At 45.9% G+C, this 21,248-nt stretch overlaps 1 non-coding gene across 1 annotated transcript; it reads right to left on the bottom strand.

Moving 5' to 3' along the window:
* Positions 1 to 17,923: 17,923 nt before the first annotated feature.
* LOC138514779 (U1 spliceosomal RNA) lies at positions 17,924 to 18,084 on the bottom strand. The gene has a single exon (XR_011281933.1). It is a non-coding gene; the product is annotated as a U1 spliceosomal RNA (small nuclear RNA).
* Positions 18,085 to 21,248: the final 3,164 nt, after the last annotated feature.

The following is a 21,248-nucleotide window of genomic DNA, read 5'->3' as shown; positions in this document are numbered from 1 at the left end:
ACAGCAGGAACCGCCTGTAGCGTCCCGATGTAGGAAGGAAAATCATTTTCCAAGATGGCCACCATGGAAAGAGAATGCAGTGCTCCATACAGAACCCCTCTTCGCATTCCATGAAAGCCTGCAGAAGGCGAAGTCAGATCCCTATGAGCATATTACCACAAGCACATTTTTTCCCTTTCAAACCTATCCTATTTTCATATAACTTTACCAAATTGCCAGTCCCAGGTGTACATGGCCACTTTAACACCATTTTTCATCCCTCGTGGCTATGGCCAGTAGCCAGATTGTCCGGGTCATGACCTTATACCATGACCCAGACAATCTGGCCACTGCCCATGGCCACAGGCTATACCTCAGTCACCAAAGGAATATCACTATTTTTTATAACTACATTTAGACACTTGTCAAAAAATAAAACACGGGCACATTTGCAAAACCATGCTTTAAGGTCCTTGCCAATGCCTCTTACATGTGTTTGCTTGAAATCTGCCCATGTTTTATTTTTTTCAAAAGTGTCAAAATCTATGTACATACAATAGTCATATAACTTGAAAAAATGCATTCAGTCTTTACACAAACATTGAAGGTTGGGCCTATAATCTTTCTGAAAACCTTTGTCCACATTCGTCAAACAGCAACAAAGTTATAAGCCATCCAAAAATGAGATCCCCCCATCTAATTTAGCAGCCCTCTTGAGAAAATCCCACCAAACTTTTGTGCAGATTCTTCAAATGGCACCACATTTATAAGCCTTTACAATATTTTGGGACCCCCCTCTGAATTTGTTCCCTCTTGACAAAACAGCTCCACACAGCTTTCCAAAACCATTCAGAATCAAGTATAGAATAAAATTCCCAAATTTCATGCAGTTTCATTGAGTGGCTCCAAAGTTATAAGCAATCCTAGAACTGCTTTTCACCAACCCTGTAATGCAGAAATAGGCATATGTCCCCGAACATCTGAAGTATTCGCGAACATCACAGGACTGTCCCTGAAAATCCGGACTGTTTGTGGACTTTCAGGGTGAAAACCTCCTATTTTGGCTTCTTACGGCCATATCCCATCCCATCCTCATCATGCCTCACCTCCCCAGAGATTGTTTGATAAGTTTCACAAGTGCAATGTTGTTTTTTTTTATATGTTTCTACCGCGGTGTCTGCCGACACCACCGGAATGTCTGGGCAATCCAACATGGCAGGCGCTTCAAAAAATCAGACGCACTTCATGCTTTTCACCAACCAATCAGTGGGTGTGTCTGATGTCCGCGGACATCACAGCACTCTCTAGGCCAATCGCATGCCTGCCCGCGAACCGAACAGGGAAATGTGTCAGTGCAGCGGAGCCAGATATCACACATTTTTTTTATCTACTTTTTGGTTGTTTTAAAAAAAAAACTACTGGACAGATTTACACCACATTTACAAAACCATGCTTTTGGGACCAAGCGGCCGCTCCTGGTGCAAATCTGGTGAAAATCGTCCAGTGGTTTGGGCTGTAGGCATGAGCACATTTTATTTCCATTATGTCTATGGAAAAAAAAAATTTTGGGGCCATTTCTATAACATTGCCCCTACCCCTTGACAAAACCTCAAACTTGCCAAATGATTCAGCCCGGGCCGCATACTTTTTTTGCAAAGTTTGGTAAGGATTCGTCCAGGGGGAGCGAAGTTATGAGCAACTTAACCATAACTATATATATGAGTACTTGTATGACCAATTTGGCACACACCACTAATGATATGTAGTACCAGCACGTGACCAATGTGGGGAGGGAGGTTTCAGGGAGGGGCTGCCATGCGAACACTCCCACTTCCCAGGCCATGATCAACTACAAGGTTTCTATGGTGGTTCCAGAAGAAGCAGGCTACACTACGATGAAAGACAGGAGAAATTACTCCATGAGGACCATTACATGAAAACATGGACAATGATAGAGGATTGCGTGAATGCAGATGACTTGGCACCACATACTGAAAGGCCCAAACAAAGGAAAACCAACACAAGGGGAGCTGCAGTGCCTCAAGGGTGCAAGAACAGAAATGGGAGTGCTGGCCGAATGTCACAAGAAACACAAGGTCTTGGGAGGATAGCTCAGGGCAACGTGCTCACCTTGGAAGCAAGACAACACGGAGCAACACAGGTTCGATCCCCGGGTCCGCGTTTAGAAATCTCTGGGTATTAAGCCTGTTATAAATAACCTATCAAATCTTGTCATACCTATCTGTATACCAACAAGAGTTTGCAAGAGAAAATAGGAAAACGGCTGCAGGGATGCATAGTACAAGTGCTCCTGGCAGTTCCAGTGCAGAGAAAAAAGGATGAATGCATCAAGAAGTGTCAATATGTTTGAGCTGCTTACACGGCTAGAAAACAAGGCAGGTCTCTGTCCAGAATGTCATAAAGAAGAACACCATCATGGTGTGTAAGAGGATTCAATTCAACACTACAGCTAAGTCAACGCCTAGTCTATAATACTGAATGAAAACCCTTATTGATATAACTTTATGTCCAGTTCATGCGTTCTGGATGACTACCCCTATATAACACCCCTCTCTTGGAATCCCCCTGACCCCACTGAGCCAAGAAGTAGTTCTGTTTTGCAAGTTTAAAAGGTTTATTTGATAATTTAAACAATAGATATATATATGACACTTTATAATAAATTAATAATTGAATAGCACACTTAATCTGATATGATAAAGATCAACAACAGAGAATCTGGCACTAGCACACTTCTTATAATCACTAATGAGTTGACATGAAATGGATAAGGTAGCACACTGGTAAATAGGAACAAAAGAAGAAGGTGGTACAAAATGCTTTATAGAGTTCAAATGGATGCAAGGTTGAATGAATGAAATGCAGTATAGAAATACTCAATATGATTTCAACAAAACAATGTAATCACTTTTCTCTGGCAATTCCCTCCCCCCCTTGATGCAAGGCAAGGAAATGGAAGGAAAACACACAGTTCTCAGAAATGCAATCAAATATGATTCAGTTCACCCCAGCAAGCTTACACTACAGAAATTTGAAAACACAGGCCCAAATTGCTTTGATATGTGCTGGCAATGAATTAAAAAAATATGCTAAAATGCTTTTAATTCCCTTTTCAGAGGTTCAGGGTGAGTGGTATCTAGTTAATATTAGTCCAGGCTCACACTAGCAATGATGCAGGGATAGTTAGCAGGTTAAACGAATTTCTGGCAAATGGAAAAGCAAAACTGCTGTCTTTTTACACGTGAAGAAATTGCAAATCGCGGTAAAATTCGCGGATGCGTGTTCCGCGATTGCGGTAAAACTATAAGGGGTAGGAATGCGGTTCTAGGTTCGTAGGAAAGCCACGATTCTAACCTTTCAGATGAAAGTTATTGCAAGTCTCTAGCACAAACGGTTGCGGAGATATGAGCGATTTTGTGAAGGTCGTTTTTCAGATTTGAAATTTTAAAGTTCAAAAAGACAAGTGCAGCTTGCGACTAGAAAATGACAAGTGACAGTTAGGAGGCAGTTCTACTTAGATTAAATAGATTGAATTATATTATTTTAACTAGGAGATTGGATCTGCACAGTTTTCTAGGTACTCACACTATATTCTTGAGTGAAATGGGCCTCGCCATGGATCTGGCCAGGGTTTTGGGACTGGGCTCGGGTCTCTCTCTGGGCACAGCACTGCTTTCTCTCTGGGTACAGCACTGCTTTCTCTCTCTGGTCTGGTCTCTAGTTTGGCTTTCTGGAGGTTGATGAATTTGAAGTCTGGATTTTTCCGGCAGAGCGTCCCGCTGCAGATGGAATTCAAAGGCCCCTATCTGTCCTGTCTGTCTGCTTTTATGTGTTTAGAATGTGGGTGTGTTCTAGCATCACTGACCCTACCTCTCTCTCAGCTTCTAATTGGTCAAACTTCCATTTATCATTTGATTGGGGAATGAACTGTGAGTCAGAGGGATGTCATTTTACAGCCTGCAGAAAGTCCACTCCTCCTGTCAACTTACACACAAATCTAGATTTGAAACAAATACATATTTGCAGAGGTACATATTGTTTTAAAATCATATGCACCCATCATGCATTACAGGAGGTATCCCCTGTTCAAACTCTGCTCTTCCTGGGAGCTTGCATTCAGAAATGGCACATATTTCACTTTTTAACTGATTTTGCAATTTCTGACATTGACCCAACTTTACATACATGTGTGCAGGGAATACGGACATTAACTGATGAAGTTTCAGATTTTTAACATGCATACATTTAGAGTAATATCCACTTTTCCGCTAAAACCCCCCTGAACATGCCACCGGGTCGAAAAACCTCTTAAAATGTGGGCAGAAAAATCACAAGAATTATGGTATCATTTATAAAATTTTCACATGTCCGCTCTATGAGTTATTCATCTTTTTAAAGTTATGTTCTGGCTCCAAAGGGGTGTGGTTTCCTAGGTCACATGGTATAGAAACCAGTCTTTCCAGTTTCTGCCAAGCCAGCTTGCTCTCACAGGCAGTGCTCCTCCCAGCTCCTGCCAAGAGGAAGCTACATTTTACGACTGCGGTAATAAAAACCTTTGCCTTTGCCTGAGTGAAGAGGGCTTTGTTCACTCTCTTGCAGAGCACAGGTAATTCAATTATCAGATAGATGGCATATCCTTAGTGTGGGCAGCAAAAGGAAGGTTGGCCTGGGAACACAGTGGTGACTCAAATTTCACTCCTGATGGGGGTAGTTGCCAGGCAGAATCAAGTTCCCTGGCCATCATGATGTTTTCATGTCAGTACTGCACAGTTTTGAGGTAGGGCTAGGACGCATGGGTAAATACATCCCACAGGTGTCAGAATGAAGATCAAGTAAAGAGTAGAGAGAAAAGAGGCCCCAGAGGCATTCCAAGGGTACATGGCATGAGAAGAGGAGACAATATCCATAGACCAACACTGGGCCTGAAGCTCCCATGCAAGTGCCGCTCAAATGAAAAAGAAAATGTACCGTAATTCCATCGAGCACACCAGCCTTCATGGTGCCCCAGAAAGACATAGATCTGAATGGATGACCCGAACTGGGCGCTCAGTGAAGGAAGAAGAAGCCGCTGAAGTTGAGCAGGGTGAAGAAGAGGAAGTGACCTGGAACACAAACATAAACCAACACAAAAGTAGCTGAAGCAACCTGAGGGGGGTGGCGAAGGTGTGAGAAAGCAATACACCCATCAATGGGGAGGGTCTTTGAGATTGTGATCAATGCTGAGTGTCTGGACCAGTGGAGGGACTGTTGAGGGGGTCTCAAACTTCCCCCAGCATACCCCCAAGATGACAGAGGCCACCCACTGAAGTAGCCCCACAGACCATACCGGACAACATCACCAAAGTAACTATGAAAAGGCGACATGGCTGAACACACCCGCAGAGACATTAGAGAGGTGCAAAACAACACACATGAACTGCTTGCTGACACCGAAGCGATTATCAGCAAAATGGAAGCCACAGCTGAGCTGCATTGAAAAGAATTGGGAAAGCTCAAAATACAGGGCCTAATACATTGACTTTTCTGAGAGATGCAAAACAGGCCTGAGAGCATGTCCAGCCCTACCAATTACACTAGGTAAGAGGGCTTGAGTCAGATGAAAAGATACAGCACCTGCAAGGACTAAAATACTGAAATCCCTCAAAAATGCCAGCAGAGAATATAAATGTTTCGGTCCCTGAACACGTGACCTGGAGCTGGGGACCAAAGCCCATTCAGACAGATGAGGTAATTCCTCTCCAATTTAAGACAGAAGATAACAAAAATGCAACACAACCTGAAGAGGGAGAATGGAGTGTCCTTGCTCAAAGTGTGGGAAGTCAGATGGGTTAAACAATAGTGTGAAGCAGGCGGTACTCTGAACTCACCTTCCCCGCCCATCATGTTTGCTCACATGCTAGTAAAGTTCCTAAACTGACAAAGTTGCACTGACCTGGGGAGTGGTGCCAGGTGGACCTACCAGATCTAGCCAGACCAATCAAATGATCTGTCCCCTATATACTGTCATTATGCCTATACTGTTCACCCAATCCTATTTCGCCTAAAAACAAGGAATAATATATCTTTTGGTTGTGAGGTCACAGCAGCTTAAAAACTCACTGCTTGCCTGTAATGAGCTGACAGTACATTTGGAGCTGTGGAATACGTGTGTGGATCCCTGCTTGGACTAAATAAAGCAGCAATTTGTCGCATTTCTGGACTCCTCCGTTTCTGGGCATGAGGGGATTTCCTTTGAGCCTATCTCTAGCTGCAATTCATAACCCACCTCTCCCACTACTACCAAAACTGTTGAAACTCTACTATGCTCTATTCCTCTATATCTGATACTCTCGATATCCTTGCCCCTGTCATGAGAATCCGCCTGAAGCCCAAAGCCAAATGTAACTCCTGGTATGACTCGGATCTCGTCACCCTAAAACGCAAGTGTAGGGTGGCAGAGAGGAAATGGCGTGCTTCATGTTCATCCTCTGACAAACTGGCCTGCCGCCTGCTCCAAAGGCAATACCGGCTCTCCGTTCTCACCAAGAAGAGAGCCCTTATCCAAGCCCGCATCTCTGAGGCATCAAACAACTCGGCCGAACTCTTTAAAATCTGCAAGGAGCTGGCCAACCCTGCTGCAGTCTCTACCTCTCCTGTCCCCTCCCAGGCCCTCTGCACTGCACTGGCCTCGCACTTCATCTCAAAAACCCAGGACATCCTGTCCTCGCTCTCCTCCTCTCTCCTCCCTCCCTCTCTTCCCAGCTCTCCCTCTTGCTCTCTTGCAGCCACCCCTCCACCCTCCTTCTCTGCTTTTCCACCTTTTTCTGCTGATGAGGTCTCCAGACAAGTCCGATCTATGAAAGCCTCGTCTAAACAGGTTCACCCCTGTTCCTCCAAAACCATCAAGGACCACATCGACTCCCTGGCTCCTGTCCTGGCTGACTTCTGCAACCACTCATTCGCCTCTGGAGTCTTCCCATCCCCCCTCAAGCACTCCCTTGTGCACCCCCTCCTCAAGAAACCCTCTGCCGACCCCTCCTGCCCGGCCAATTATCGCCCAATCTCCATTACTCCCTTCCTGGGTAAGCTCCTGGAGAAACTGGCCATCTCCCAGCTTAACCTCCATGCTGACTCTGTTGGTAATCTGCATGACCATCAATCTGGCTTCAGAGCTGCCAGAAGCACGGAAACTGCTCTCCTGAACATCCGTGAGGACCTGCTCCTGAACCTCGATACCAACACTCCCTGTGTTCTCATTCTGCTCGATCTCTCCTCTGCCTTTGACACTATCAACCATGCCATCCTGCTCAACTGTCTCCGTGATAACCTGGGTATCACTGGTCAGGCTCTGGCCTGGCTGACTTCTTTCCTCTCCGATCGACCCTCCCAGGTCCAAATGGGCTCCTTCCTCTCTGACATCTTTTTCTCCACCTGTGGTGTCCCCCAGGGATCCAACCTCTCTCCCTGGCTTTTCAACCAGTATCTGGCACTCCTTGCCCACCGCATCGCCGCTCTCTGCCCCTACTTCCAGTGCTATGCAGACGATACCCAGCTCATCTTCAGGCTACCCTCAGCCTCCTCCTCTCCTTCCCTCATCTCCGACTGTCTGTCTGCTATCCATGAATGGTGCGCCGCCAATGACCTCTGCCTCAACGCCAGTAAGACTGAGATTCTACTCATCGGCACACCCACTCCCTCCTTCCCTGCAGCTCTCTGGCCGGCCTCCCTTGGCCCCCTTCCTGCCCCTACCTGCAAGGCTAAAAACCTCGGGGTCATCTTCGACTCCACACTCTCCTTCTCTCCTCATATATCTGACGTCTCTAAGAAGTCACACTACCAGCTGCACCTCCTCAGAGGTATTCTTCCCTTCCTCTCCTTCCCCCAGAAGCTCACTGTCTCTCGAGCCCTGGTTCTCTCAAGGCTGGACTACTGTAACAGCCTCTATCTTAATCTGCCTGCCTCCACTCTCCGCCCTCTGCAACTTATCCAGAACAGAACTGCGAGACTTGTCCTTGGCCTCAAGCCCAGGGACCGTATCTCTCCAGGACTGAAATCTCTTCACTGGCTCCCAGTGGCCGCGAGGATCAAGTTCAAAACCCTCTGCATTGTCCACAAGGCCTTCTGGGGCCTGGGACCAAAATACCTCCAACTCTCTCTTCCTAAATATCTTCCTTCACGAGCCCTTCGCTCATCCGTCTCCAACTCCCTCATGGTCAGCCGTTTCTCGAAGCATTGAGCTGGGGGTAGATCTCTCTCCGCAGCAGGGGCCTCCCTCTGGAACAGCCTTCCTGCCTCCCTGAAACTTGAGGAGAACCATCTCCGGTTCCGGAAGCACCTCAAAACCTTCCTCTTCGCTTCTGCCTTCTCTCTCCCTCTCCCCTGCTAATCCTGCTTAACTCCCCACTGAACTCAGCTCAAACCTGCATCTGGGCCACTCTCAGCAACCTCGGTCCAGGGCCCAGCCACTCTCCACCTGCACTGCCTCCCCGGCTCCCCCTGCACTGTGGGACTGTCACTGTATCCCTACAGCCCCTTTCCCAGCACTTGCTCTGCACTTACCTCGCACTTGCCACCAGCTGGCCCTTTCTATTTATTATTTATTATTATTTTATTTTATTTTTTTTTTTACGCTACTTACCTTGTACTGCACTTCCCCCCCCACCTCCTCCCCCCTGCACTTCCTCCTTTTCCCCTTACCTCTGCACTTGCGCGATCTGAATGACACCTGGCCTAGTAGGATCGTTTGTCTGTTTTCCCCTTGTTTCCCTCCCTCCCTGCCTCGTCGCGCCTTGAAACACTTGTGTATAGGCGCGTTACAAATACCATATCATATCATATCATATCATACCCACCAACCTGCTCCAATATAGCCCAATTTTCACACCTTTTAAATCAAACGTGCATGAAGGGCAAAACCATTCGAAAATTAACAAAGCAGGAGGACAACACCGAGGTCTTCCGTCTGACAACACACACCCCAAGTGCCCTAACTCAACTGAATCAGACGAGCAAATAGAACGTGGATGCCCCTAACATGCACGTAGCATGCGTCAATTCTAACAGCTTACCTCTACCTCTCTTTCTACTAACTCTGACCCGGCCCTTTCTCTTACAGACCCGAACACAAAAAGACCTTCACATTACATAATTCACATTTTTTAAAAACTCCCTGACATTACATTACTTTTATAGACTTTTATAGACCCCATGCTGCCACCAGGCATACCTTTGCCCCAATAAACTGACTAGACACATAGGGCCTCATTACACAGTAGGCGGTGGACCAAGGTGCTATTAGCACCTTGGTCCATGCCGGTAAAATACTGGCACCGCCTTGGAGGAAAGGGGAATTACCGCCCTATTGCAAGGTTGGCGGGGTGGTAATTCCCCCTTCCCCCATTCCCATTTTTGCCCCATAGGGCATAATGGGAATGGGGAAGGTGCTAATTACGGTACCGCAAATTGCAGTACCGTAATTAGCACCCTGGTCCCTTTGCGGGTTGGTTTTTAACGCCTGCTAAAAAGCAGGCGTTAAAGTACCAACCCGCAAAGGGACCTCGTAGTAAGGCGGTAAGGGTTAACGGTCACTGGTACCATTACCGGTGACCGTTAACCCTTACCGCCTTCCGTGTAATGAGGCCCATAATGTCCTTCGCCCTATGGAACCAAGTGCTTCAGCAACCGAGCATTTTTCCTACAACTATACACTTAAATAGACCCCTTAGACAAACATTCATTCTAAGACCTTAACCATACATTCTGATTGGGCAGTTAGCCATTAGGTACCTTTCTTGGGATGTATCATGTTCACTTCATGTAATTGAATAAGGAATGCGTTTCTTTAGCCTGGGTATTACTTGTTTTAGATCATGGTATGATCTGCATTGTGTGGGGCCGCTTGCTCTACGTTGCCATTTGCGCAGGTAAGACTAGAGCTTGGCCAATGTGAGCAGGGGTCTATTAGAAAGAATGTGGTCCTTTCTGCTTGTCACAGGCTGAATTTCTGCACCAACATAGCTCAGGATGCAGAACGCTGGCTCTTGACTCTCTCTCCTACACCTTCTAGACCAGCGACTTCATCACACACACACACAAGCACATGCAGTTACACATCCCACAGAAATAGAAAGACACACACATAGAAACATGCTTCTATGAACAGAGATAGACACATGGTGTCCTCTGCTTCATACAAGTTAAATTACCGGGCTTCCTGCTCCTCCCATTGTGTGCAGAGATGATTTAAATCCAGCTTTGAATGCTTTATATGTTTATAGCACATAAAAGTGAGGCATTGGTTATGCAAACGTTCAGCAATCGCTGATAAAACATAAATAAATAAATAAATAAATAAATAAATAAATAAATAAATAAATAAATACAGAGTATGCACTGGCTGAAAGCCAAGAGACTAGGATGTTACATTAAATTACAAGTCTTTTCACAGGAGGGCTATGAAGTGGTGTATTCAAAATGATGTATCTTATAAGTATTTAGTTTTCAGCCTTCAGTGGATTAAATAGTGTAAACCATTCCAATGTTTTCATTGGTACAGGGAAACGTCAGCAAGAGTTATCTGTGCACATTGAACGATAGCTGTGAGGGATAATGCTACAACAGCAAGACTGCGCCGCCTGGTCTTCAGGAGACAGCTCCAGACAGCCGACGCCCGCCGAATCCACATTGATGCCTCTAAAAATCAAAATTGTACAGAGCCGCGAGGAGGCCGTGCTGGTTGCCCAGGCAACCTTGGTAAACATTTCCACGAGCAGGAACATGCCCACCAAAATCATTGGGCCGGCACTGGATCCCCATTGGCTCCCACACCTTGCCAGCTCCTCCCCTCCTGCCTTAAATGGAGGAGGAGGAGACCGGCAGGCAAAGGCGCAGGGAGAAGGCAGCGTGACAAGGCCGTTCCCCCTCTCTGCAGCTCTCCGCTGCTCGGAGCTGCCGTCTGCCAGGCTCCGCTGGGCTCCTAAAGGTAAGGGTCATGCACCCCCTTGTGTGCATACCACACATCCATGTTCGCCAGTAGCACTCAGAAACGACCGGCTCGGCTCACGCTGCACATCGAAGCACACTCCTACATCCCAGTCCTCCATCACCATCCGCAATGCCCACCTAAGAATGCGGTCGAGGAAATGCTGTGCCTCATCCAACCCTGCGCTCACCCCACCTAGCCTCTGCTCTCAAAGTAAAGCGCCAGTCCATAACGGAGCCTCGCTCCCCAACGCGCCTGCTCAACATAATTCCCACATCAGGGGCGGCCCCCTAAGAGCCCACGAGCAACCCCTTCTCACCAGAGACACAGAGACATGGCCACCAGCCAATTCACCCGCCCGCCATTGTAACCCTAATGCTTATGCGGACTGCCATGCCTGTGTGCCCACTGCCCTCATGACTGCCACTGATATTGCTAGCACCGCCTCCAGTGCCATTGTTGATTGCCATGCCTGTGTGCCCACCGCCCTCATGACTGCCACTGATATTGCTAGCACCGCCTCCAGTGCCATTGTTGATTGCCATGCATGTGTACCCACTGCTCCCTTGAATGCTTTTGATATTTCTAGCACTGCCTCCAGTGCCATGTATTGCCATGCCTGTGTGCCCACTGCTCCCTTGAATGCCATTGATAATGCTAGCACTGCTTTCAGTGCCACTGTTGATTGCCATGCCTGTGTGCCCACCACCCTCATGACTACCACTGATATTGCTAGCACTGCCTCCAGTGCCATTGTTGATTGCCATGCCTGTGTGCCCACTGCTCCCTTGAATGCCGTTGATATTGCTAGCACTGCCTCCAGTGCCACTGTTGATTGCCATGCCTGTGTGCCCACTGCTCCCTTGAATGCCATTGATATTGCTAGCACTGCCTCCAGTGCCACTGTTGATTGCCATGCCTGTGTGCCCACTGCTCCCTTGAATGCCATTGATATTGCTAGCACTGCCTCCAGTGCCACTGTTGATTGCCATACCTGTGTGCCCACTGCCCCCTTCACTACTCTAAAGGTACCTATCGGCATTAAGCTCGCCAACCTACCAGCTTCAATCAGCAGCAGCACACCTGCCCTAAAATGTGCCCTGGTGAACGCCAGGTCGATCCCTGCACACACCCTGGATGTACACGACCTGATTACTAATGACCACCGAGATCTTCTCTTCATTTGTAAAACTTGGCTTCAGGAATCAACCGGCCCTGCCCTCTCCCTGGCCTTCCCCAACGGCTACACCATCTTTAGACAGGATAGGGTCAGCCAAAGAGGGGGAGGTGTTGCCATTATTGCCAGAGACACTCTTAACATTAGAAGAATTCAAAGTGACTTAAGACTCAACGCTGAATATCTTCTAATCAAACTCCAAACCTCGCCCACCTCCACCATAGCCTTCCATCTAGTGTACCGTCTTCCTGGCCCCTCTTCTGAGTTCCAAGAGGCTCTCATACATGCTTTGTCCAACAACATCAAAAAAAACTCCAAGATAGTGCTTCTAGGTAACCTTAATCTTGGCCTCAATGACAGTAATGATGCGCAAGCCTCCACTCTACATAAAGCCCTGTCCACCTTAGGGTTTATCCAGTCCATCACTGAGCCTACCCACACAAAAGGCTGGATGCTTGACTGGATAGCGCATCATAACTGTCCCATCCTTATCCCCGAGATCTCCCCCATCCCCTGGTCAGATAATTTCTGCATTAAACTCAGCATTGCCACCACTACAGGGCCAACTAGGCCCAACCCAACATTGCCAGCGGCCCTCTCTAGAAGCTTGCGCAAACTCACTACTGAAAACCTCCTTCCTCACCTCCTAGTTCCTGCCCTCCAGCCTCCCTTCCCGAATGATCCTAACCTCTTCGCTAACACCTTTAAGCAAGTCATCACGTGCGCTGTAGACACCATAGCACCGCTCACACTTAAGAAAGTGAAGAAATCAAAGCACTCCAACGCCTGGTTCACCCAAAAACGTATAGAATTACGGTCCTTGAAAAGGCGCCTGCTTGCGACCTGGAGAAAAAACCCTAACGAAACAACCAAAATAGCTTTCAAAAACTGTTCTATACAGTACAAAACAGCCATCACTCAGGCTAAAGCTGCAACCTTCAACACTAGGATCGACAATGCCAAATCTGGGACCAAAGAGATCTTTGCAATCTTCAGGGAACTTGAGACTCCTACCACCCCTCCTCCAACCATCATCAAGGATGAGTCTTGGTGCAACACTATTCAAACCACCATGCTAGACAAGCTTGACAGGCTGCACGCTAAAATTATAGCACATCAAAAAGCTTTACTATCCATCTTAGAAACACAGCCCCCTTCCCCTCCACCCGCTGCAGCCGAGGAGCTACCCACTTTTGACTTCTCTGACCTGACTGAAGCAGAAGTTATAGACCTTATCAAGTCCATTAAACCTTCCAACTGCAAAGGGGAAGCTTGCCCGGCACACATCATTAAAGAATGCACCCATTCCTTGGCTCCCCTCATTACCGCCTTCATTAATTCATCCTTCCGCTCAGCTCAGGTACCTACCTCCCTGAAGGAGGCCTGGGTCTGCCCACTTCTAAAGAAAGCATCCCTTGATCCAATGGTTCCAGGGAACTACAGACCGATCACTACTGTCCCCTTCTTGCTAAATATTCTTGATAAAGCAGCCTAGCTGCAAGTTCAAAAATTCTTAGAAGAAAACCAACTCCTAGGGCTGCGCCAATCTGGCTTCAGGCCTCGGCATGGCACAGAAACCGCCCTACTGGATCTCAAAAATCAAATCGATGACCTAAGAGATGCCGGCAGGCCTGCTCTCCTTCTCTTGCTAATCCTGTCTGCCGCATTCGATTTGGTAGATCACAGGACCCTATGTCATCATCTGTCCACTGCCAACTTCTCCCCGAAAGCCTGCGATTGGATATCATCCTTCCTCAAAGAGAGAGTGATGAAGGTGTTCTCCGACTCCTCGAGTGCTGTCCCCAGCCCTATCAAATGCGGTGTCCCTCAAGGGTCCTGCATATCACCAACTCTCTACAACCTCTTCACTAGGCCACTGTTCCAACTTCTTGACGCCATGGGCATCGCATATACCAACTATGCTGATGCCACACAGGTGCTCATCCCTCTGACTGGTGACTACCATACAGACACAAATACTCTCAATTGCATCTACTCCACAATCCAGGCCTGGATGGCTGAAAACTGGCTATGCCTAAATAGTGAGAAAACAGAACTCTTGCTAATTGGATCCACATCCACACTCAGTAAACTCAGCGTGCAGTACAGCGTATTTACAATAGACAACATCCCCATTACCGTGTCCCAAGCCATCAAGACTCTAGGTGTATACCTGGAACCTAGCATGACCATGGACAGACAGGTTAATGTCATCGCTTCCTCAGCTGCTTACCACCCCAAACTTATCAATGCAGTGAGGCCATCACGATTGCAAGCGCCATTATAGGATCTAGGCTAGACTACTGTAACGTACTGTATGCCGGCACCTCCCAAAAGAACCTGTCAAAACTTCAAGTTGCTCAGAACAATGCCTTGAGGGCCGCAATTGGTACAGATTGCAGGGAGCACATCTCTGGGGTGAGAAGGCAGGTCCATTGGCTGCCTGTCAAAGAAAGGATCCTTTTCAAAACACGGGTCATTGCACACAAATGCATCCACGGTTTGGCACCTACCTACTTAGCTCAGAGGATCACCAAAAAAACACCCTCCAGACTGTCCAGGTCTGCGTATGCCAATCGCCTCATTGTTCCTCATACACGAAGAGTTAGAGCCGGTGGCTCTAGTTTCCCTACCTTGGCTGCAACTCACTGGAACACCCTCCCTGCCCAACTCAGGATGATCGAATCACACACAACTTTCCGTAAAGCCTTGAAGACTGAGCTTTTTGCCTGACATGCCTACCCCCATCGCCTCAGTTTATGACTGTTTCTGCTTACTGCACCAGACTTGTAACCTTCTGTAATCGATGTAACTGTTTTATTCATTGTACGGGGCCGCTATCTTGTAACCCTTTAGCAAGCCTGCATACATATTCTTCTCAGCGCCTCTATGCCCATGGGTTGCAGCGCGCTATACAAATACTAAAATAAAATAAAATAAATAAATAATAATTGGGGGGAAATAAGGGAAAACTCCCTCATGATATTCACTATTAAACATGCATTTTGAGGGGGTAACAGCTGAACATTCACGTAAAAAAGCATTTTTTGAGTGCCCATGTGTGGCATTATCACTCCTGAAGTAAGGGCACTTGGGAATATTATGCATTCCTTGAATTGCCCGCTTATTAAAGGGAATCATGAGCAACATTGTGTAGAGGCTATATTGTCGAGGATGCTATACAAAAAGTGCACCCGTGACGTTCTGTGGAAAGCTTTGCGAATGATGAGATTGCAGGTTGTGTTTGATTGCCAGCCCTTGCCCTGGGTAGGTAGCATGCGTCACTTCCTAATTCATCCAGTCACCCAACATGTTTCTTTTTGCTATGAAATAACCTCCGCCCGCCAGCATCTGATCCCATCTAAGGTGGCCCACATTTCCCGGGGGTTCCTTGGTCTTTCATGCCAGGAGGTCTGCAGTCATTCCAGATGATTACAGAGACACCTACTAACCTGATCAATCGCAGATCCCCTCCGCCTCTCAGCGGGGCTAACAAGGCCCTGGGGACGCGTGCATGTGTTCCGGGTTTGAAGTGACTGATTCATGCGTGCACTCGCAGACGGCCGCTTAGCAAAGATGTAGGCACTCTGCGCCCAGTGCTGGAAACTCCAGTGGCGGCCTGGCTGCACAGCGTCTGCCTTTCAACCACAGCGCTAAGGGAAACAGGTGACGCAATAGGTCAACAACGTGTGTTTTTGGTTGATCTGTTTCTTTTATTTTCATGCTTCGCTTTGTTACCATGGGAAGTCGAATGACATATTCACTGGAGTCACCGAGAGGTCGGTTTGTAGCATAAACTCTAAACGAGCACATTATTTTACAGAATGAAGGGTTTTGTTGCGTTATTTCCTATGTGTGCTGAATTGTTCATTGTAGCTAGTAACACATTAAGTAGATCAGGGGTTTTGGTGAGGGAACATCTGGTACTTGACAGTAAGCATTCCACAGTGGTAGACGGACCCTCAAAAGAAGTCCTTTTTGGATAGTTGGCCACCATTTTGAAGGGATTGTATACACTTATTCTTCGTTTGCACAAATTGCCTCCTACAAAATACATATTCCACTATAACATATTTAAGCATTACTGATTTCCCTCAATTTTGTATTTCTCAATTATTGGATCTTTTATGCATTCACATGCTAGGAATTCCCAGCCTGACTGACGACCGGGAATTGTTCATAGCATGTGAATCGATGAACGACACCAATGCTGAAGAAACTGAGGTACAGGCAAGAGACGTACCGCTTACCAGTAGAGTGCAGGCAATAGTACCCAACAGCTCCATGTTACAGAGACACCCTTTCCAATGTATGTGCTTTCTTTTTGCAAATCATAGGTTTGACTATTCCTTTTTTGTTTCCCTGGGCACAGGGACACCATTTCCCCAAAATGCCATGGGTAGCGGAATTGACGTCACATGACCCTTCATCTCTGATGTCATCACAGGAAGTGATGTCATTTGAGCCCACCCTGAAGTGACATCACAGTGAGCGATGGAACACGACTTTTCACCCCTTGACAAAGCAGGAAGTGGCCTCACACAGCATTGTTCCAAAGTACACTACGAACAATATGATTAAGATATCACTGTAATGTGATATACATTTCATACAAGAATGGATCACCACACGTATGGTTAATATCAGTGTGTATACGCCTACATTACCAAATTACTGTGAATGCAAGCAGACATCCAAGGACAAATGGTAACAATGTGTTATTATATAGCACTTATGCTTACAAGCTTTTTTTTAGGACAAATATACATACAATATCACCCAACCTGTGTTGGTACTCTACCTCAGAAGGATGAAAGGCTAAGTTGGCCTTGCTGGGATTGTAACCAGCGGATCACACACACACACCGCAGCAGCAAGTGTACAACCACTGAGCTGTCTTACTGGCAATAGCTATTTTACCATCTATAGCAGGCTTGTCCAACCTTTTTGAATGTGGGGCCGAAGCATTAACTTTTTGTCACCCAGTGGGCCGGCGAGCCAAAAGTCAACAACCTCACCCAAAGCAGTATATTGAAAAGCGATATTGTGTGACCTTTGACACAATAGCATCACAGGCAGTGACAGCCATGCAGTCCCAAAGATAGCTTTTGGTGTCATGGGCAGTGATCAAAGGTTAGTCGCTTGTCTTTTCTTTCAGTGTCTATGTGTTAATATTTTTTTGAAATAGTGGGGGCAAACAAGCGTAGCGAGGGAGCTACAAGGTTCTAGGGAGGGTTTGGGGGGGTTCCCCCCAAGATTTTATTTTCAAATATGGGGTTGAAATGGTGCATTTTACAGCAGAAAAGGTGACCAAAAAGCCATAAGTTTACAATCAGTTCTAAAGGGGAACATGAAAATTCCATGTCACCAACAGCAGAAAAGAACATTGTACAACACAGCACATTTTAATGATCAATGTGTCCACAGTGTAAGACAGCACTGTCACTGATGTAACACATTGTCATGCTGGTTGTACCCCAAATATGCCACCGTAGCAACATGTCTATGCTGGCTGTTCCCAATTTAGGCCAGCATTGTCCTGTACAAAGCATGATTGATGCTGCCTGTGCATGTGCAGTGTGCCCAATACATATGGCAGCTTATCTCTGTAATACACATTACTTCTGTGGTGATGAAAGAAGCATAATTCAATTCAACAGATAAAATGTGGAAAAGCGATCACCAAAAGGTGAACCTAATTGAAGAAACGCAATTTGAGCACAATCTTAAAGTATGCAACCCAGCAGGCCTAGTACACACTTTTCCTTTTCTTTCACCAATAAATCAGGGGGAGAGCGCAAACGCAGTCCCCCACTACCAGAAATAATGCAGTCGTGTATCCCGCATTTGGGAACATAGCAGGGGTCAGCAAATCCGATGTGCAATGGTAAGCCTCATCCTGGGAGATCTGCCCTTGAGATCAGATTCTCCCCTGCCAGCTAAGTATGAGTTGCATGAAAGAGGGCAGGGGTTGGGTCAGTTCTGGGAATCACTGCTGCATGGGTATTAAGCGCGTTATAAATAATCTATCATATCAGATCATTTCATAGATCACAGATCAAGATCATAAGCAACTTCCAGAAACCTTGGCAGATGGTCCACTGAGGCCCATTTGCAGGTTGCAGTGTGTTATTGGGGCACTACTAGGGTAACATATTGTGCTGTACATGTGGTATTCGCCATGCTTTGATACCCCACTGGCCACATCTATAATGTCCAATGTACTTGGTATAATGCATGGACATTTTCATCAATCCGCACTGTGCTTAGAGGTAAACGTAACTGAGCTCCCACTGTTCTTCTTTGTCTCGAGACGAGGAAAAAAAGCACTGCAAAGGTTAAGTTTCTCAGCTGATAAAGGTTCATCTTTGGTGGCATTCGCAATTCAAAAGAACGTTTTTGGGGCAGACAGGCTGTGTCGCCGCAACCCCTGCTAAATATATGTCCATAGATGACAAACCTTGAAAGTAACTCCGCACAATGGCCCTCTAAGCAGGGAACCATGGCTAATCAGGGGTTCAGGAATCCACTGTGCTGTCCACGTTGAGAGGAACTCCTGTACTGCACCTGTCCACATAATCCTTTGCCCGGGCCAGCACTCTCTTCTCCTCACCTCAGCACCTCCTCCCTTCATCTCGGCTCGCATTTTGCCCCTCGGAGCACCATGCAAGAGGGGAACGGGCATGTCTGGGCCGGAGCCCATTCCTCTCTTGTATGGTGGGTCCTACTTGCCTGAAATGGGATATTTAAATGCAAAGTAATTGCTACTATATTAATCCCATTGTTCATAGTTTGTGGGAGTACTGGGCAATTGTATGGACCCGCGCTCACTGAAAATGAATGGTATTCCCGAGGTAACCCTCACTACGCCGTGATACAAATTAGTCTCTCCTTCCTCCATCATCAAGTCCCAAGATCTTCTTGATGAATTTATTTATTTCTGCAATTTTTGTCGGATATCCGACAAACATTGCATGAATAAATAAATTAACACTTTGTGGCTGAGGACTGTAACTACCTCTGTTGACCCCATGCGGTCACCAGAGGAAGTTACAGTTTTGCGCACAGGCAAATTAAAAAAAAAAGAAAAACATTATTTTTTTTTTTACTCAAGAGTTGTCCAGCATATGGCCTCGCGGGCCACATAAAATGGCTTGGCGGGCCGCATTGCGGCCTGCGGGCCATATGTTGGACAACCTTGGTCTATAGTAACATGTGCAATAGGATGTCTGAATGTTCTCAAAGTCAGAAAGCAAATTACACTCTGAAGTGGATACCATTAACCTGGTAACAGAGATTGAACAGAAGGTCAGTTCATCTGCATGTCTGTTGCAAAGTTGGCCACATGTCAAGCCTGCGTGGATCTACTTTCCAGTCTTCAGAAGTTGGCGAAATACATACCATTGGGAAGGTTCATTACTGTGTATTAAAAATGATGAAAAGCCATGCAGTGGTTTTTAAAAATGCCAAAGCTTTAGAAAAAATCATTGTGACAGTTTAAAATTTTGGGTCGACTTTATCATTATCAGCAACACAGAGTTTATATTTCGTAATGCAGTTCCTTTCCCTTTGACAAACATGTTCTTTCGTTTTGTTTCATGGGTATAGTTGTCAGTCTGCATACAGGCGCACTCTTACTGATGCTCACATACATGCACAAGAAAGAATTCCGCTGAATTCCACTGAATACGTAGATTCATTATATTAAAAGGGGAATTTGATTTGCCAGGCAGGGCACTCGTGCGATCTGGGATAGTTAAATGTCCATTGGTTTTTCACTTATCCAATATATAATTATTTTAAAAAAAATATTATTCACATTCTCACTTCTGATGACCAGAAACCCACTTTACTGCACTGTGGTAGACTGCAAGTGGTATGGTAGCTCCACACGTCTAACTATAGTTGCTGATATACCTTTTGCTTACCCAACAGTAAATGACTTGCAAGCGCTACATGGAAAACACACATTATTATTATATTGTTATGATTATTGGCAGTTGGGAGCCTTTGGGAGCGTTAACATGGCTCAGTGGGTTAAACGCTCACTGCAGTGATCTGTGTTCGCAATGATCTGCAGGTTTCAGGTTCAAAACCAACTCAGCTTTTAATCCTTCCTAGGTCAATAAATGAGCACCAATTTGTAAATATGTTCTATATAAAGTAAAAAAAAAGAATTATTGTGTATTGTGTGTGCATGGCACACCAAAGCTTTAATGGATGTGAATCATAACTACAATGTCCCCCTCTTCATCCCAAGTGGGACTGATGCTTCCTCTGACCTCCATGAGTGTAAAATCATTATGTTCGCCAAAATTCATGTCACAACATCATAGCTTAAAATTCTCCAGAGAATGATCTGAGTAAGGGCAACACACTTAGTTCTTATAACAGGAGCACAGTCATATCAGCAGCTCCTCCTACACATGCACTTTACCCGGCTCATCACTAAACCCCGCCGTGCATCCTTGCACAGGCTCTCCTTAGAAACAGCAAGAGCAAAACCGGTATCCAGTTACATTTTCAAAAACACATTTTCGAAATGCCATTTTGTCAAAACAAAATTGGCGGAAATTTTTTTCCGAATGTTTTATTTTATTTTATATGTTTTATTTGTGTTTCGTTAGTAAAAAAATGCGTCAATAAAAAAAACGGGGGGTTGATGGGGGAACACCCCCATTTAAAAAATAAAATAAAAAAACATTCAAATTATTTTTTTGGCATTTTGGTGTCGAAAAAATGGCATTTCGAAAATGTGACGTTCGAAAATGTCACTGTAAACCAGCAAAACCATGTGAGGGTTTTTAGCTGCACAATTTAACTCTACATACTACTTCCCAACTAGGTATCCTTGACAATTTGACTTTTAAGTGTAGTATCATTCATTAATCAGGAGTAGATAAAGGGACCCCTGTCTGAAACACAGGGTTCCATGTTCAAAGGTCGTTATCATTTGACTCTCTATTTAAAATGAGGGTTCTAAAAGTCAACCTGCCAAAAGTCAACTTTTTATTTTTATAATTGAACCAGTCGAAAGGTCGATTTCAGAGCACATTTTAAAAAGTAACCACAATTTTGTTTATTCTGGTATCTCGATACACCTATTCTTTG

The sequence above is a fragment of the Ambystoma mexicanum genome, chromosome 12, assembly GCF_040938575.1.
Source record: "Ambystoma mexicanum isolate Mex_15411 chromosome 12, UKY_AmexF1_1, whole genome shotgun sequence".
NCBI classification, from domain to species: domain Eukaryota; kingdom Metazoa; phylum Chordata; class Amphibia; order Caudata; family Ambystomatidae; genus Ambystoma; species Ambystoma mexicanum.
This window is presented reverse-complemented; position numbering and strand designations above follow the sequence as displayed.